We start from the raw sequence: 19,186 nt of genomic DNA, 5'->3' as shown, positions 1-19,186 counted from the left end.
CAAGGCACAACAAGCACCTGGGACGGCTCCTAGTAAGCACAATTTAAGAAGCTGATTTAGGAGATTGTCTTCTCTAGAGAAGACAGAGATTTGCACTTTGCTTCAGGACTGAGTTTAGCCCATTGCCCATGCTTCCCTTTTGCTTTCCTGCATGGTAAAGTTTAAAAAAGCCAGCAGAAACAGCCCGGATGATTTCCATTGCACAAAGGCTCTGGCAGCATCTTAACACAAGACTCGCCCAACTGCAATCCTCCTGTAGCTTCATACAAAGCCCTATTTCAAGCTTACAGCAGTGCTCGCTTCTGTAATGAACACCATTCAGTCATCCATAATAGAAAATAATTGGCCATAGGATAAGGCCGGTAGGAGAACAGAAGGAGCACTTTCCCTGTTGCCATCCAACACATGAAATAAGAAAACCTGTGTGGTCTTGCAAGGAGCATCACCTACACTTTGTGAAGAGCAGAGACTGCATACAGCTCACACAGGACAAACAAAAGGATATCTTGATATCCAAGATAAACCTCTTCTAGGAGGATTAGCTTCGAGAGTCCACTGAGCACTCCAGTCTTCTCCAGAAATATGTTCCAGCACATGGGGCCATCTACTAGCACTGAAGAAAGCCACCTGATGTTTTCTAGTCCTCTCACAGCCTCAAGTTCTCTGCACAGATCTGTGTTTGCAGGGAAGAACCTAAAGTGCTCTGCTTGCAGCTAACTGTTTTCCCAGCTCGTCTCCATTTCATCCAGTAAGAGAACATGCCTCAAAGGTGCTCTCAATATCATCTTAGCACAGCAAGATTTTCCTGAAGGAGATGCTTCCTTGTGCTTTGCTCTCATCTTTACGGGAACTGGAGCTGGTAGGACGTACAGCTTTCAAGATGCCCATCATCTGTGGTTGAGCCGAGCAGAAGCCAAAGGCCCAGCTTTCTCCAGGGCAAACTTTTAGGCCGAGATGTTCTTGTGGGAATGCAACAAGAACAAGTCCTGCTCATCCTTCCTGTTAACTCCATCGCTTTGCAAAGTAAACTCTGAGGAGGGGCAGGGGAAAATCCTTAAATGAAGGCCCTTTCTGCCTGGACTGAAGTGTGATATGGCACAACTAGAGCACCCAGGGAGCAAAACATGACAGCTTGAGCAGACCTCAAGCACATAAAAGCTCCAGGGTGGTCACGGCACACAGGTCTCCACTAAAGCTACACCAAGATGTCACCAACATTTTTCGGCCTGGCAAATCCCCAAGCATTTTACAGTTCTTCTATTAATGCAACAAGCATGGGGGGAATCGGGACACCAACTCAGGAATTCCTGCAGATCCACTCACTGAACTTCCACACTACAATTTATTTCAAAGCTCAGCCACTTGCAGCTAAATTTATTTTTTAATACCAGCAACATCGCCTCAGCCCTATGCTTCCTCTTGACAACTCTGCTATTTAGCTAGCATTAAACCTGATGGTGCATGAGACATAATAGGGTTTTACTCACACCGTTGTCAAAGGGCTGGCTCAGTAGACGTGACAGCCACAAACGTCTTAGGTGGTATTTATCCCGTACCTTTCCTTCCAAAAAAGCCAGTATTTCATAGTCAGACGCACGGGATCGATCACCGAAATGGCTAGTTTGGAGCAGAACGTCTCATCAGCTTCGAGCAATGCTAAACCACGGTAGCAAGTCTTAGGGCAGCCAGGCAAAACCAGCCAGTAAAACTCAGTAGTGGCTGAGCTGAGACGCGGCCAAGAAACCAGACTTCACATCCCCTCATAAGAGCAGCAGGGCGTTCCCCAGAAACATCAGCACAGAGATGAGAGCTTTCCCTCCCCAAAACACTCTTCCAGGCCTTGGCAAGTAGTTCTGTTCTGATGGTATTTATACAAGAGGAATTTCACAGTAGGCACCGCCTTAAGCGTAAGGTATTTAGGAGGTAACAAGTACCAGTAGATGCCATTTCTCCCCAGCTTTACAACATTTGCAGCCAATTCAGATATAATGGTTAGCATGTAAATTCTGGTAGAAGTCAGATGCCTTTCCTACTCGAGGTGCTGGAACCAGGCAGTCCCAGGAACCGGGGCGTACAGACAGCTTCCCATTTATTTTAAACTCTGGCTTTTTTGGATTAGGCTTCTAACACAAAGCCGAGATAGAAACATTGGATGCTGTGTTAAATCCCATTAGCTAATTACACAGCTGAGTAGAGGCAAGAGTTTGCTGAAAAAACGAACCCAAGTGCCCGCTTGGGTCACATCGACCTTGCATGCGGCAGTGTGCAACAGCCACGAGCGTTACAGGAATGAGCGTTCATTCCCAGTTTTGTTCAAAAGCCATCTTTTTCAACAATTAAAAGCATTTGCAGTACAACCAGGGTAACATTCCTCGGACTAATGCTGGTTCTGCCAGAGGAAACCCTGGAGCACAGCTTCGCAGAAAGCAGACGTATATGGTCCTGCCACAGGACCATAGCAAGCATCACTCCTGCCAAATCCCAACTTGCTCCCTTCTCCATCTCCTGCAATGCCATCAGCTGGCCCAAACAAGCTTTCTTCACACAACACCTGTGCTGCCCTTCTGGAGAACCCATCCCATCACATCAGCGCAACAGAAGAAAGAAAATAAGGTTATTCTAAAACTGGCACAAAAAACACAGCCTTTTCTGCTTTCAAAAGCAGAGTCAAGGGCAGCCTAACACACACACACACTGCAACAGCCAGGACCGATTTGTCTGGTGTTCACGACCTGCAGGTCGCTGCTTGCAGGCTGTTCTGCCTGAGGACAGCAACCTGCAGGGAGCTTCCTGCCATGGCCAACAACCAGGAAACCTCAGGTTTGACTCTTCTTTCCCATGGCTTCCTCTGTATTTATGGTGCTGCTGGAAAGTGTCATGAAAAAACAGGAAAGCAAACAGAAAAGGAGAGAGGGAAAAAAAAAAAACAAAACATACACACACACACTCAAACATCTTCCCATCCCTGCTCCTCTTTCTAGTAGGAACAGCTACACACCAGGATCCCTTTCCAGGCCCTTGACTTTTATGTTCTTGATGGTATCACACTCCAGTCTCAACCTCCAGGCTCCATTACTCCTGCTAAAAGAGTTTTCGGGGAGGCAGGAAATGAACAATTTAATTTATTCATGCCAAAAGGGCCAAGACAGTTTCTGAACAGTTGTTCCCATCGCTCCACTCTCCAGTAAAGCTGGTATCACCACATCTCCCCCATGGGAAGCTCAGCCCTTTCTTAGGGAGAAGCTGTGGGCACCTGCCTCTGGAGGGATCTCTAGGCTGCAAATCCCATATGGATGGGGGTGTCTTCATGGGGATGGGGTTGTCTGTCCGAGTTGGAAAAAGCCAGAACCAAAGACAGGCCCATGCTCAGACTGCTGCAACCTCTCCACCCATCTCCGCATGTTCAGGCCACACATGGGAGCACCTAAAAATTATGCACTTTGAGCTCAAAGCAGGAGCCAGGCAATTCCAGGCTGAGGTCTACACCACGATACCCTTTACTGGTGTCAGCCCAGGTTTTTGCTGTCCGTGCAGAGGTCAGTGCCCTGAAAGGGCATCAAGCCAAGTCAGGAGAAGAGTCCTCTGTGCACGGGGTGTTGCACAAAAGCACCAGGAGCTCTTTCTCCAAGCGAAAAACAGCCCAGCGAGACACACGAAGGCGGATCCCTCAATTTAATTCAGTCCTGGCTGAGACCAGCCACCACCTTCATCAGTCACCAGCCAGCTCAGTACACACACAGACCTACACCGCAGTAACCACCCTGCTGCATTTAAGCCAAACGCTCACCTGGCTTACAAGCCTCCGTCCCCAAATTATCCACTGCCTTTTTCTAAAGAAGCAAAGCACTGAAGAGAGACTTACAGCAGCAATTCCAGCACAATTCCTTGCCGAGTGATTCGGTACTGCTAAAGGACCCGGGATGCCCCCCTCTCTCAAGCCTTGGTGACCACTGAAGTTTTAATAGAGCTGATAAGCTCCCAGCTGGAACAGCTCTTGCGCACAGCCTGTTTTATCTGCAGCGAAGCACACTTGTTACCAAGCCCGTCTTATCACCTTTGCAAATATCAGCAGAGATAGAGAGGAACACGTAATGCCCAGGGAGGGAAGCCGCAGAAATATAGGGGAAAAGTTGTCTTTTGACCCCATTTCCCCTACCTCGGGGTCTCCCTGCTCCTCACCCCACGTACCCCCAAGCTCCTGGCGAGGAAAGCCCTGCATCCAGCCTGCGAGCTGCTCAAGGATGGGCCTCCCTCAATCCCTGGCTAAGCTGTGCGGGAAGCCAGGGGTCCAGATCCATTCCTTCAGGCAACCTGCAGCTGAGCTATGAAGCACAGGGAATTTGGAGAAAAAAAGGCACTATTATCCCCGCATGGCGGGAGGAAGGCAAGAGAGACCTGTAGGACCTTCACTCACACTAATACAGCACTCTGTACTACCAGACCATTACCCCAAAAGCTTGGCTTTTAGGACTCTTGGGACATGAAGGGTTTTAACATTATAAGCTGACGCTTTTTAGAAATACACAGACCACCTAGCTCAAGCTTATTCTGCTCTTAAAAGTGGATTTGTGGCTCTTCACCACAGGGCGTCTCTAAGAAAGCCTGGACTGCAGGTTACAGCTTCTCAGTAAAATAAACTCCCAGGCTCCGTTCCTGCTAGCTAATCACATTCCCGCTGTAATACATAGCATTTAGCACATCAGGAAGATAAAGCCGCGAGAGACTAGTAGCCCTGCAGGAACCTCTGCCTCCAGGTCACCGGTTCAAATCCGACCTCGCTATTACCCAGCCGACCTCCCTTCCCGCGCCTCCCTTTCATCAGCCCAGGCATTTATCCAGGTGACACCAAGGCAGGTCACCGGCCTCATTAAGGTTTCCCAGTGTGTCGGTGCTCAGTCAAGCGCAGTTCGAGATCATTGTGCACCAGCCTGGAGGAGGGATTGCAGCAGGTAAGCTGTTTGCAATGGCTCTCCGGACAAAACCTGCTTCCGTAAAGATCATTTCCAACAAGCAGCAGCTTTTGGCCAAGCCTGGAGTTGCATCACCAGCCCAGGGCAGAAGCAGGCCCAGCAGAGCAGGTTTTGAGGGTCAGACACCCAAAACCGGAGGAACCAACCTTGCATTCAAGATCAACAGCTTCCTCCCCAAATCCTTCTTTTTGGGGAGACAGATAGGTTCCTCTTTGGATATCTGGGTAGGCACATTGCTCCAAGAGCTCAGTCAGGTACTAGCTAGAGGCGATGCCTTTAAATCTCCCTGGAGATACAAAAGTGCAGTAGCTGGCTCCACTGGGCTGGTTACCGTCCCCCTGGGAGCGCTGGCTGCCTTCTCCCCCAAACCCTACCTCTTGCACAGGGAGGACAGTTTTCCAGGCTACACCGGGCAAGCAGAAACCCATTGCCAGACAGCTCCAGTTTGCTTCCCACACTCAGAGCTTCCAGCTCATTTCACTTAAAGGTTTTTTTGGGAAGCAAAGAGAGAAGTTGCCAGATGCTGAAGCCTCATCACCAAATACAAGGTGCTCTGGATGGACTATGCATTTGAAAAGGCTCCCAAGGTGGATGTTTTGGCCCCATCGACAACATCTAGGAAGTCGAATAGGTTTGTACCTCAAGGGTATCACCCTCACATTGGTACTGGGACAGCTGACAAGATGCCCACCCTCCTCATGGATTTTTTAGTCGGACGTTTTCCAACAAAAGACAGACACCCCTCTGTATCCAGAGACTCCCTTCCAGTTTCCAGAGGCTTGGAAACTGCAGAGCAAGTTTTGAGCTCCTATTTAAGTGAACTGGATTCACACACAGAGCCCCAGAAGAAAAATAAATAAATAAAAATCAAGTGTTTCCAACAGCAGCAGCTTTCTCAGCTTCCTACAAGTTACCCGTGCAAGCTCAGGCTGGAGCTGAAGCCACCGCGCGTCACAGGATCTTGTGCTCGCGCGGGTGCAAACACGAGGAAGGACGCTTCCTCGGGATCCGGCCTTCAGCCGCTCCCGCCCGTGTTTTCAGGGACAGCATCTCTATGGCTGTAATCCCACAAGCAGATTTATCTTTTTCTTCGCAAAGCAAACCTGTACGCAGAGAGTCCCCAGGGTCTGCGTTTAAGCAGCGCGCGCTGACGCGGCAGCGCGACCTTGCGATGCGCGGAGGCAGCTCGCCCAGCGGCCCCGTACACGAGACACCAGAGTACCCCCCACTACATATTTACAGAGCATCCAGTGAAACACAAGAAGCGGTTCAGGAGCTCACAGGACCCAGCTCACGAGCACGGGGAAAACACGATGGGAAAAACTATTTTTAACAAGCTTTTTGGTATCTGTGCAGAAGCTGGAAAACAGGGCTTGCAAGGTCAGCGCAGCAAGCGAGTACAGAGCAGTCCTCGATGATAAATATAATTTGCATGTTAGCATGAACGTACCTAAAAATAGAAGCTTTGACAAGCCCTAGGTCTTGGCTTACCTCTTAGCTTGACAAAGTCTGGGGCTCTTAACAAGCTCAAAACGATACACAGATTACAAGGATTATTCGGCCGTTAATGTAAGCGCGGATCTCTACGGTCAGGCAGCCAGCTCGTGGCCACGAACAGAGAAATCACAACCAGAGAACTCCAGAGGGAAAAGCTTGAGAGAAATTGAGCAAGTTGCCCAGCTGGATTTCTGCTGGGATGCCAAGATCAGGACACAAATGTTCCCCTTTTGCTGGCTTTAAGGCAGCAACAGGTTTGAGTGACAGCGTGAAGTCTCATCTACAAGAAGCATGAATAATTAGGAGATAGATTGACACCAGAATTCCCACGATACCGGCAAACACAATTGCTGCCGTATCAGGTGACTGCCTACAAGGCATCACTGACTTGACAGCCTCAAGCAACTCCTCTCTACAAGGTTTCCTCCTGCAGGGAAGTAGTAGGGTACAAAGAAGAGCCTGGGCATTAGTCTCCAACCCTCTCCAAGCTCTGAAGTGACCTGAACCGGGATTAGACCCACTTCTCGACAGCCTCTCGTAGCACTCGCTGCCTAACCCTGCCGTCCAGCCACAACATCCTGACCATCGCCTGCAAGACCATCATCATCTCCCGGTCTGAAAATTTAAATGTGTTTTCTTTGTTAGGCTGCAATTCTGCAGCAGGCGATAGGACCGTTGACTTGATTTTTAGACTGAGGCAATTAGATTTATGATTCGGCAACCATCGACTCAAGAGATTCATCAATACAAGATGAGTGGCCCAAGATATAACCTAGGAGAGCACCTGGGAGAACACTTGGGCACCGAAACACGCAGCAAAGACATCATGTATTTTTAAATGCTGCATCCAAAAATACCTATTAAGAGAGACTCTGCTCTTCACCTTGTGCTATTTAAGTCAGACATGAGGCGCATCGACCGAATAACCTGCGCAAACGTAAACCTCAAACTCGGTACAGCCAAAAAAACGGCAGAAGAGCCGGGTATTTCTGCGCCGTGCATCTAACCTCAGGCCAGGGGAGGGAGAAGTTTCATTTCGGCTTAACCGAGGGGGGGAAGGGAAGATAAACGGCAGCGAGCAGACTTTTATAAAAGCACCGTACGAGCAGCCAAGGCTAACGAAGTTTTAAGGAGAAACGATAGGAATTAAAACAAATAAATAAATAAATGCTATTAGGAGGCAAGCGTTCTTTAAAAGCTCCCGGCAGCGTGCGAGATGAACCGCGTTAGCACGGCGCCGCGTGGTAAATCTGAAAGCGAAACACCCTTTTAAGCGTTCCCGGACAAGGACGGCATAAACTCACGGTCCATCGCGTCCGAGTCCCCTCGGAGGCAGCGGCTGCGGGACGTCTGGCAGCGAGCCGGGCTCCCACGTGGCCCGCACCCCGGGGGGGGGGGGGATGCAGTGGTTAGGCAGCCGGACGACTCCGTTTTGTCATGACGAAGGAATTACGTTAAATCAGCGCGAGCCATTTCCGAGGAGCGCGTTAGCCGCCCGGCGGGACCGCGCACGGACGCGGGAGCCCGGGAACAGAGCTGGGGTGCAGATTTGCTCAGGAGCCGCAAAGTAAGTGCAAAAATATTCACAAAAAGGACGGAGAGACTTTTTTTTTTTTTTTTTTCCTTCTCCCCTCCCAGAAAGCTAATTCTGACCAAAGACCAGGCAGGCAAAGGAGACAGAGCTCAATCAAAACACGTAATGGATTCAGCATGTGAAAACATGCAACGCATCGAGATAGACATAAGCACGGAAAGATTTCCGATTGCCACCCAAGAAGGTCCTTGTTTGAATATCCTTCGGGAGAACGCGCTGTACCTTGAAACCATTTCTTGGCAGAAGCGTTATACAAATATTTAATTACGTATAAAAATAAAGCTTTTTTTCCCCAGGTTATTGAGCAAGGATAGGCCATTTAACCAAGTATTTGGGCTGTTGTTCAGCCAGCATCTGCGGGTATTTTTGGAGGAAGTGGGGAGAACACAGCGGTTAGCTAAAGAGGAAAAAGAAACGAAGGCAAACACCAGCACGCAGCTTTTTTTTTTTTGAAAGCAAGACACACATTAAAGTAGCTGTATCTAATCTCTGTTTATAGAGGGGCTGGCAGTCAAAAGCAACTGCTACAACCGCCTTTTAAATCCCTTTTCCCTGCATCACGCGTATAATATTCCTGCAGCGATCTGTTAAATGCCATCGGCGTACTCAGGGTCACAGAAAAGCAGCAGGGACCATATCTGGAAGGGAGATATTTTGCACAGGGAAGAAGGGAGCAGGAACAAGACACCTAGGTCCCACCGGCATGCGGGAAATTACACCGGTGCCCTTGCAAGACCCTTCCGCACCCCTGGGCGGGCAAAGGGTGTCATCTCCATACACACTTTCGGCGCCGCCAAGGAACCAGCTCGTCGGTGTGACACTGCCCTCTCCTGAGCAGAGGGAACTACTCAGCTTCAAGCCGAGCTCCAGCACAGCAGCCCTGGGGAGGATCAGCCCTAGGACCTCAGTCCTGGGTGAGAAAACACCCTATTCCAACGAGAGGAACTGCAAGACACCACTCACCTTGCAGCCAGGACCACCAGTGAAGCCCAAAGCAGATGCAGGCTCCTCACACCAACACCACTTGCTACTTCCCTGCACAAGAGGGAAATACCAAAGTCACCTCTTTCCCCACCCTTGAGTCTCCTCAGAGCATGCTCATCACCTGCAGCAGTTTAATGAAACCTCATTAAGTCCAGGAGCTTCCAGGTGAAGCCCCCTATTTCATCTCACTGTCAGCAAGGAGGTGCAAAGCATCTCCTTAAAGCTCTTTGGGGCAGGAGCACAGGCCTCCCCAGCTGCGTTTCTTGTTAAAAAGGAGTTTCGAACCAGAATTGCAGACTCTACATTCCCAGAAGGTGAGAAACACTTGCATCAGTATAATTTCCCACCAGCTAGATTTAGCCACGTGTCTCCACCCCACCAGGATGGGAGCTGCCCGGCACGTGTCTCAGGTGCAGGACTGGGACAGAACCTTCTCTGAGGCTGAAATCACCTCCAAGCTGAGATCCTACCCCTCTATTTTCACCCTTGGGAAGACTCACAAAGCGAGTTAAAGGACAATATTCCCTGCAGGTGTGTCTGTTAAAAGAGGGCCCAGATCCAACTTCCACCACCTGTGAGCTCCAAAGTGCCTCTAAGCAGGCAACGGTAGGTGTGAATGAGCTGGATTTCGACCTCCATCTGTGACAGCATTTGCAACCGTGGACTACCGTAACCCCCACATCAGCACATTAAAATTGCCATAGCGTTTCACAGTGTCTAACACCAAGGTCAGTGGTTTTAGGGCTTTTTTTTTATTTTATGAGATCAAATATGCATGGCGCTTTGTAGAAAAAAGTGCAAGACACAACCCCTGGCCCTTGCAGCCAGTTCATTATAATCTTCCCGGGTCATAAGATCAATTTGTTTCCCTGCTAAAATTAGAACTGTTATCATTAATTCCAAGCCAGCAGCTCCCGCAAAGGACAACCCCACACCAAAATAATCAATGGGACCAGAATTCATTTCCTTTGTGCTATTCACTGTTGACGTGCGAGACAAACATCAGTCAGATTTTGCCTTCCAGTACAGAATTCATTGCAGGGAAGAGCAGTAACGTGCAAAACACGCTTATTTAATAGAAAAAGTGCAGCTTGACGGAGACACCCACTCTAAAATTAACTCTGCCTCAAAGCGGAGCTTATATCCCCCACTGAAGCAGTACATCCTAAATTGCAAAGAAGTACTCTGCAGCTGAGTGCTGTTTGAGTAGTGGTTGGAAGATGCTTCAAGTCTCGACAGAGGAAAATACGTTAAAATAGCAGCCTTTAAGGCTTGGAGAACCACTGCTCAGGTAGACAAAGGCTGGGTAATGTATTAACGACTGCTTTCTGCAGCAGTTCGGGGGCCAGCGAACTTGGACACACCAGACCAAATGCAAGGCAGGAAGTCCATTTACTTCAGCTTTTCCCCAGCCACACCTGCCAAGCGCAAGCTAGAAGTTTATAAGAAGGAAAGAAGGAAGGAGACATTTATTCTGCATCCGTGTGTGATCCAAACCAAAAAAAAAAAAAAAAAAAAAGCTCTTGAAGAATAAGCAGAAAGGCTAACTTTTAAACTTCCTGGCAGTCGTGCAAGCGCCCGGAGGGGAAAGCGCGATCTGAGCGGCGTATTCGGGTTTAAATTGCTCTCCGCACCACGTAACTTCCTAATGCAGAAACAACCTTCTGGGGCTTGCTGAATGAACGCTCATTTTCCTTCGCACGGGGAGGAAGCGCCAGCAAAGAGAAACCTAATTCTTTTTTTTTTTCTTCCTAATTTTGCATGCAGCATTGTCATGACGATTCAGATCACACTGCCATAATCCCTTTCCAGCCCCAAAACAACCCTTAAGCCAGCATGATTACAAATAATAACTGTAGCTGTACAAACCCACCCCTAAAAAACAAAGTACGGTGAGTTTGAAGAAGCCTTTTTTTTTTTTTTCCGGCTGAAGAATCACCGTTTCCATCAGGCCAGGGTGAGATTTTGTAGCTCCGACATCGGGAATTGCTACAACAGACCGTTTCCAGCAGAAGGCTCACATTTCAGCTGCAACTCTTAAACGCCTAGTTTTCGAGGCGCTGAATATACAGGGCTGGAGCGGACTCGGGAGAGAGCGTCAAAACGACAGCAGCGAGGGGTTGGGTTTTTTTTTCTTTCCCCCTTCTCTCCTGTCCTGAATTTATTCCCTTTCCAAGTGATTTCTCTGCCAAGTGTCAAGGACAAAATGAGACCTTCCACCTTCACCCCCTCCCACCCTATCTTCTCACCGCTGGCACGAAATACAGGGTGCTTGAGGCGAATAGCGGTTTGCTCCTGGGGAACATCACCGGGAGCCCGGCGTCCCTATCGCCACCTCCGAGGTGCCACGAAGGGCTCAGGCGCTGGACGGGCACCATGTGGCCTGGGCGAGGGACAGCAAGTGGAAAACTCTCCCGGGATTTTTCCTGCCTCGGGGTTTTAAGGCGCCGGACAAGCCCAGCGTAAAGCCGTGGGGCAACGGGGCGCTGCGGACGCCGATATTTCGAGAGCGGCATCTCCAAAACGAAGCGTTACCTGGCCGCTCGGCACAAAGCGAGCACGGCCTGAAGGAGAAACGGGGGGTGGCCGGATCCAACCCCTGGCGACTGGGTCCCGGACAGCCGAGAGGGCAGCGGGCATCTCCCGCCCCATGTCCCCCCCCTGCCGCCCAGCGGCACCCGGAGCATCACCTTGGGATGCTCCCAGCCAGGTGAGCCACCCCGGGGGGACACGGAAGGTAACGAAGCACCTTTTGGGCCAAAGAAGCGCCTTTTTGGAAGGAGGGGGGGCAGTGTTAAATACTCCGGTTCAGCATCGCACACACCCCGAGGGGGGGCACGTTGCACCCCCCCCCTTTTTCTCCGCGCAGGGCACGGGCATGCAAAAGCCCCCCGTCCCCTCCCAGTGCCACCAGTCGCCCCGTGTCCCCCCCCCCTTTACCTGCTGGGGGCTCCTCGGGGCAGCCGCCGGGACCCCCCCCCGCCCCGCCGGGCGCGGCGAGGCCGGCGGACACCGGCACCGTGCCCGGGCGGAGGGCAGAGCCGGGGGCAGCCGAGGACCAGCCGGGAAGGCAGCGAGGCAGGCAGGCAGGCAGGCAGGGAGGTGGCACCGCGTCCCCGTCGCCGCGGCTCGGCTCGGGCTCGGGCTCGGCCGCCGGCTGCCGGCAGCGGGGCGGGCGCTGGGGGCGGGCGGCTCCGCCCCGGCCGGCGGCAGGAGGAAGAGGAGGAGGAGGCAGGCTGCTGCCGAAAGCTGGCGGCACCCTGCCCTGCGGGGGCATCTCCGCAGCCCCCTGCGCCCCAGCGGGGCAGTTTGGGGGGCGCCGCAGCCCCGCGGCGCTGGACCGTAACGCCGGACCCGGAGCCCCGCACGGGGGGGGGGGAAGCATCGGGGCGTTTGGCCCCACATCGGGAGGGCTCCGGTGTCCGCGGGGTTTGGGAACGCTGAGTCCCGAAGAGGCAGCCAACACCTTCTTCCAGCACGGTCACCCCCCCCCCCCTCCCCTTCCTCTGCCGGGCAACCCAGCCTTCATCCGCCCTCATCTTCCTCCTCGCGAATGGGACGTCTAGGAACCGTCCGCCCCAAGGAGCACCCTATGGGAATAGACACACGGATGCACGCGCGGTGCAGCTAACATATAAAAGCCAGCCTGGAAAACCTCCGCCGATTATAGTAAAAATAATGGTCCTGTAAGAGCCCGGCTGGCCCGCGGTTAGCTGGACACCAGTAAATCCCCGCTTGGCAGTGAGGAGCAGGGCGGTCAGGAGGGAAAATAGATCACTCATATTTATATTTCTGGGATATTTATAGTGAAGGCAGTAGCGTCTCCAAGCCTGCTAGGAGGGACGCGAGGGGGTTGTGCAACCAGGTGCTCCCGCGCGGCGGGATGGAGGTGGGAAGGAAGCGGGTCAGGCAGTCACAGGGCGCCAGGCTTGGGCTTTGCAGTCTCTTGATTTCCCTCACTCCTGCAAATGTGCTCATTCCTGCCTGACTAATATTTATTTTTCCACCCATTTTCATCAGATGCGCTTGATCTTCCATTAGATCCCGATATTGCAGGTGTGCGGGTACACGTGCACCACGGACTAGTCCCCCGGACCTCATGTACACACGTGCCTGTGGATGTCCCAGCACCAGGTCCTCACGTTGCAGCCAGTTTGGGGAAGGGATGAGCATTTTAGTGTGTCTACACCACACTCAGGACTTGATTTCTCTGTGCTCTGACCACACGAATGAATCACCGTGAGGAACACATCCAGGCTGGCTCGGCACCGAAGGCAAAATGGAATTTTACCCCCAGTGTGAGTCTTCTGCCTTTCTTGATCCAAATACCTACCTTAGACCAGAGGGTCCATTTCTCTCTCTGCAAATTGGCCGTTTTCCACCCTTTAACCCCTTGCCCAGGGCCAGCCCTGGAGCCGTGCATGGCCCAAATGGTGCAAAAGCACAAGAAGCGCTATCAAAATAAAAAGCGAGCATGAGACAGATACCAGACTCATCTTCACAGGCACAGAAAAAGCTGGTAGCCCACTAGCAACCGTCCCTCTCTTCCAGGGCGGCGCAGGAATGTAAGACAGACACAGCTTTCCCTCGCCTCCAAGGAGCAGCCCGAAGGCGAAAAATCGGAATATAAAACCTGATCCAAAGAGACGGTCCCCAGCCTCAGCAGAGGAGACCCAGAGTCACGTTACAGCAGAAGACGTCGTTATGGGAAGGTAGCTGTTTGCCAGACACTTTTCCTTGTGGTCCTGCTGACGGCAGGCGTTTCCAAACTGCAAGTCCCTCAAAGCTGTGATTAACTCAAACCCTGATGAAAGTATATCCCGCGGGTGCATTTTTTATGCATTCTGGTGGCCGGGCCCATTTAAGTGTTTTAGGACTCATTTTTGATTTTTTTTTTTTCTCTCCTGCAGCTTCAAGGATGGGAGCGCAAGGGGGAGAAGCAGGTATTGAGAGACATATAACAAAGTCATGACCGTAGGTACTTGCGACTCTGCCAGACTTTAAACAACCAGGCTGAAATTTTACGTGCTTGGGTCTCTGCCTAGTGATGATCTCTTTTTAATTTCAGCAAAAATAGTCCAGCCCTTTGTCAGATTAAGGGCAAAAATACTTTGTTTTGGCACTGTTAGAAAATACTCTTATAACTCTTGAGATTCCAGAAACATTGCAGCTGCCCTTAATGTCAGCCAATAATTTGCTTTTTTACCATCCCTGCATACGTTTGCTCAAATCTAGCTGAGTAAAACACCTCAGAAAAAAAAATAAAATCTCGGTTTGCACATTTTCTGAAATTTTTTTCCCCCTGACTTTGCCAGTTGAATCCGGCACAGCCTTCACTGAGCAAGCTCCTGCCCAGGGATGCCGGGCTGGGAAAGGGTTTTCTCTCCGAGCAGCTGTGAAGAGAGGAACGGTGAGCAGAGAGACCATCTTTCCCCCCGCTATCATCACTTCTGCTGCTAAAGGCCACACCATGTCAAAAAAAAGTCACAGGGTGGCCGACGGAAGAAAATTTCATCTGAATTTTTTTAGGAAAAAAAATGACGAAATTTTGGACTGGGAAAGTATTTTCAGATTTCAAAGTTCCTTATCCTACGCAAACGTGTAATTTAGAGCCTTGAATGCTCAAAGCTGTTTTAAATATCTCCCTTTGGCATGGCCAGAGTCCATAATGTGTCGTGCCTATATCCCCAGGCACATTTATTACAAAATGGGGTGCCTATGGAGGTCTTATTAAAGCCCTTTTGCTCCATGACGCTCACAGCACGTGATCACGTTTTCAGCTGACTGCGCTTTCCAGTAAGACCCTGCTCAGTGCCGACGATTGAAACCAGGGGCAAGTTTTAGCCTATGGACGTGGGACAGATTTTGCACCCAATCCTGTAAGGATTTATTTATGGACGGGACAACTTGGTAGGCAAATACAAAAAGAACTAAGGTTGCAGCATCCCATCGCTGCTACACTGTGCGCGCCCGTCTGTCCATGCATACGAGGCTGGCTGGAGGTAAATCTGCACCGCGACGGCCCACGACAGCATCCGACCGACGGGAGAGCCCTGGGAAGGGGAAGGAAGCGTGGTAAGGGCCACGCTATTGTTTTGCTCGTGCAAACACTCGGGGAATGCAGGAGAAACAGGGGGGAGGTCTGCGTTTTCCTGTGTTTGTGCTGCAGATATTTTCGTTCGGGTGCTTTTTCCTACTTCTTTCTCCGAGGCCTTTGCACCAATAATAAGCGTTAAGGAGAGCGTTGGCTGCAAGCGCGCCCTTAGGTCCCGTTATTTGACCGTGGTAACGTTTGCAGGGAGCCTTTGCAGAGACACTTTGCTGTTATATTCTGCGCTTTGCAGCCTCTCCTTCATCCTTTCTTCTTCGTCGGTCTGCCCAGGCAAGCCCGCGCAAGGCATCCGTTCCCGCAGCGGCGGCCGTGGTTGGATCGCGAGTCCCAAAGAGATCCTTGACTGAGAGTATGCGAGCGTTTGATGTTACCCAGCAACTGGAGGTATCGCTAGTCCGCTAAGCCGGGGAGTGCTTTGCCTGTTTGCACAACATAACTGTGTTTGCCTGCTCAGCGGTAGGTTAACCAGCAGCCCCGCAACCCTTTCAGCCGGAGATAAGGTGAATGTACTTAAAATAGGAGGAAAGTCGCTGGTACGGGTTATCGCTGCAGGTCTGACGGTAAATCGGGTCCTGGATGCCCTGCTCTGGCTCCGTTGCCCTTAATTACTGCACCGAAGACTCCCAGCATGGGGGAGGAACTGTGACCATATCAACGGTCCACATATTCACGCAAAAATAGGACTAATTTTGTCCCGGCGTGGTCTGGAAGAGAGAATTGCAGTCAGCTCCCTGCCTCCTTTCCCCAGCACCAGAATAAAAATGCTTCAACTTTGTGGCATGTCATTCAGCACAAAATTAGCCCTGAGCACATCTTCACAAACACCAGGCAGCTGGAAGTCCACAGCAAAGTCAATTAGATGAGTGAGTATTTTTTAGCTGTGAGAAGAAACTACCGAGGAAGGAAGGCAGAATTCTCCCCATTTGATGTCTTTATCTCAGACTGGATGCTTCTTTGCTGCAGGGACGGCATTTCAATGTAGAATACTATATAAATAAATGTAGGGTATTGTATAAGGTGTATTATGAGACAGGTCACATGAGGTATCTACTTGTCTTTCCTATCCGTGAAAGGTGCAATCTAGCTCCTGAACAGGGGAGGGGAGTACACCTGGGCAAAGGTTAGCCCGCGTTGGAGCATGTTCTTGGCTATCGCGCGCTGATCTCCCTGCCAAGTCAGCTGCCGTACTCCAGCTCCACATGAAGCCAACCAGGGACACACGCAATTCCTAGTTGCACAAGCCAAATGCTGTGCAAAGTATGAACTTTCCTAGGAAGTGACCCAAAATGCACTGCAGGCTGCTTTGCCAAGTGGCTCCTTCCTGAATGAAGCTTCTGGGAAATGGTTTGAGTTTCACGTGGTGGACAGGAACAGGTAGGGATGGCAGGTTTTCCCCTTTGGGACCTAAGAGGTTCCTGGGTTTCAGCCAACTCATTTTGCATAAGGAGAAGAGCAGAGGAACAGGCAATGAGAGAGAAATGCTTCTCCCTCGAAGGGAGAGGTGGGGAAGAGTAGCAAGGTACAGGTTGTCTTTATAAGATCTTCTGCAAAAGCCTGTAGAGAGAGGAGAGATAGATAGGTTCTTATCGGTGAGAAACAGGCAAGCCCAAAAATTGACAGGGCAAATGCAAAAAGCATCGGAGGAAATAGGCCCAGATACGGAAGAAGGTGCGGGACCCTGTCTGGTTGCTCCTTTGTCCAGAGTGATCTTTGTGCTGATGTTGGTCCAACGGCAAGGCAAGAGACCTCTGTCTCCATCAAGATTTCAGAGGAGGAAGGGTGACCTGTGCCTTCTGTTTCCCCTGAAGCCCTAAAGGATGTTGCCCTGCAGCAGTGCGTTCATGCAGACAACTCCTGGACTTCCACCATGGCCCTTCGAAGGGCTTGGCTGGAGAAAAGTGGCTCTCGTCAGCTCGTCCACAGCCTCCTGTAGGTTCTGGTGGAGGTGAGGTGGGAAGCGGCGCATGATCTTGTTGTGCAGATATCTTAATTGACTTTGACACCCACTGCCATAGAGGGAATCTACACGGAGTTGATGGCAAGTCTCAGTCCTGCATCCCAAGCGGTCTCCTTTAAAACTTTTATTTGTTGGCTTATTAAGTACACACTATTAGAAATAATGAACCCATCTATAACCCTCAGCTCTTACTCTCAGTTAGAGACATAGGATAAATCCAGGTCTGTTACTGGGAAAAAAAGTAGACGCGCATTAGTAAGAAGTCCCTATCGCCTCTCACACTGGCCTTCACTACCAAAGCTCTGCTAGTGCCAGAGGCATTCATAATTGCGTTCAATTAGTGAAGCAGTAAAATAAATAACTGGATCTAATACTGGACTCCCTCCCCGTCCCTCTGAGGTCTGCAGCTGGTCTGGATCACAAAACGCATGCATGTTGACTACAGCCACCTGTCGTTAGTGGAAAGAGTACATCTGGCCTCCCCGTGAAGACATTCGAAGGAGCAAAATACCTTCTAATGTAGACAGAAAACCAGACCAACTGAGCAGACTGACCCCTCCAGCAGAGCTATCAGCTGGGATATGCGGCACGTGGCCAGACCAGTCGGTCCGCTTCCTCCCTGTATTGAGGAGCAAGTTACATCTCCTTTCCTCCCCTCTCTCCGAACAAACCAGCATCATGCAGATAATAAGTGTACGGGCAGGATGAGCCTTCAGCCCTGCTATTCTGCCCACTGCTCTCGAGGGTTGGGAGGACACAGCGGGAACAGGGGAGCCACATACTCCAAGATGTGTGGATCATACCCCAGAAGGTATGAATTAAGACCATTATGTAGCTTTTTGCTTCTGAAAGGGAACATCTAGGCACCACTGGCCAACCCAAGGGTCCTTTTCTGCCCTTTTTGGAAACCATTTACCAGCATCTTCCTCAGTTTCAGGTGATTCCCTGAATGAAGGTAGCTTAAGGAGGGAAAGTCCAGCCCTGAATATATAATTGGTGGCAAACAAGGTTATTTTAAACCTTCAAATGCTTTTTGAAATGTGTATTTAGCTGTAAGTGGGACTAGCTATCCACTCTCTGCCAGACACCGTTTAGATATATGGTGAGAACTTCAGGACACGTAGGTAAAGCCATCTCCAAATTAATGAGTCAAAATGACTGAGTTTGTTGAAGTTTTTTAGATCCTGGAAATGGTCCACCTAATAAACAAACGTGGCTGAAATGGCAGCGTAAGAAAAACGTTTGTCATCTTGTGGGGCAACATTTCCCTGCCCCTGTGGGAAGGAGCTTCACTGAAGCCGCCGCTGATAACATCTGGGCCGAGGAGCTGTAAAGGAGGAGAGGGGATGAGTATGAAGGCCAAACCTTGCCTGCGTTGAAACCCAGGTGGGTTTTGCCGCCGGGGGAGAGCTCGCAATAGCTGTTCCTTAGGGGAACCGGCCAGGCGCGAAATCCGCGGATGTCCCAAGAGAGCCGTTCCCGGCGTCCTCGTGCAAACAGGGCTTCGTTGTTTCCTTACCCTCCCTGCTGGCTGGCCTCTTGGTTTCTCTTATCTAAAACATTAATCACAGGCGTTGCTGTTATCTCTTCGCTCTGCGCCTGCACAGCACCGAGCACGGGCAGATCTGGGCTTACGACTTAAATTTCCGGTGCCAACACAGAAACCCATCTTTATTGACAAAAACGGTCGTCAATGCAGCTACCTCCGGGAGGACTTTCACCTGCCCCAGCCCGTGCAAGGCTTCAGCCGCGTTAATATGGCTTTGGAGGTGATGTTGTTATATAAACACAGACAGACACACAATCAAACCTTTCATAGATGTGCACCGGTCCAGTTAATATTAAACAATACCTTGGGTTAGTATCTCTCCGTTCCTCCAGACCGAGAGGAACCTACGACATTCTTCTCATAGCTTCTTTGCAGGTAGCTGAAATAAAATCTCTCGCGAGCTGCTCTGCCACAGACCCGACCTGTATCCCCGAACAAAGCATCTCTTATTCGGCGAGGCAAAAGGGAACATCAGTTTGCTGATTACCTCCATCCTGGAGTCTTCTCGGACGAAGACATGGGC

General features: G+C 50.6%; 1 protein-coding gene across 3 annotated transcripts in view; it reads right to left on the bottom strand.

Annotated features, from left to right (window-relative positions):
- The window catches only part of GDPD5 (glycerophosphodiester phosphodiesterase domain containing 5), a 179,079-nt gene extending 166,940 nt beyond the window's left edge, over positions 1 to 12,139 (bottom strand). For 2 of the 3 annotated variants that reach the window (XM_067309589.1, XM_067309712.1), the window contains exon 1: positions 11,986 to 12,139. The gene's annotated coding sequence lies outside the window, so the exon portion shown is untranslated. Of the gene's footprint in view, positions 1 to 7,771; positions 7,816 to 11,985 lie in introns of those variants that run through there. The other variant, XM_067309652.1, reaches the window with a different exon arrangement.
- Positions 12,140 to 19,186: the final 7,047 nt, after the last annotated feature.

Source organism: Apteryx mantelli, chromosome 1 (genome assembly GCF_036417845.1).
Source record: "Apteryx mantelli isolate bAptMan1 chromosome 1, bAptMan1.hap1, whole genome shotgun sequence".
NCBI classification, from domain to species: Eukaryota; Metazoa; Chordata; class Aves; order Apterygiformes; family Apterygidae; genus Apteryx; species Apteryx mantelli.
Note: the sequence above shows the minus strand (reverse complement) of the source record. Positions and strands in the feature narration are given on the sequence as shown.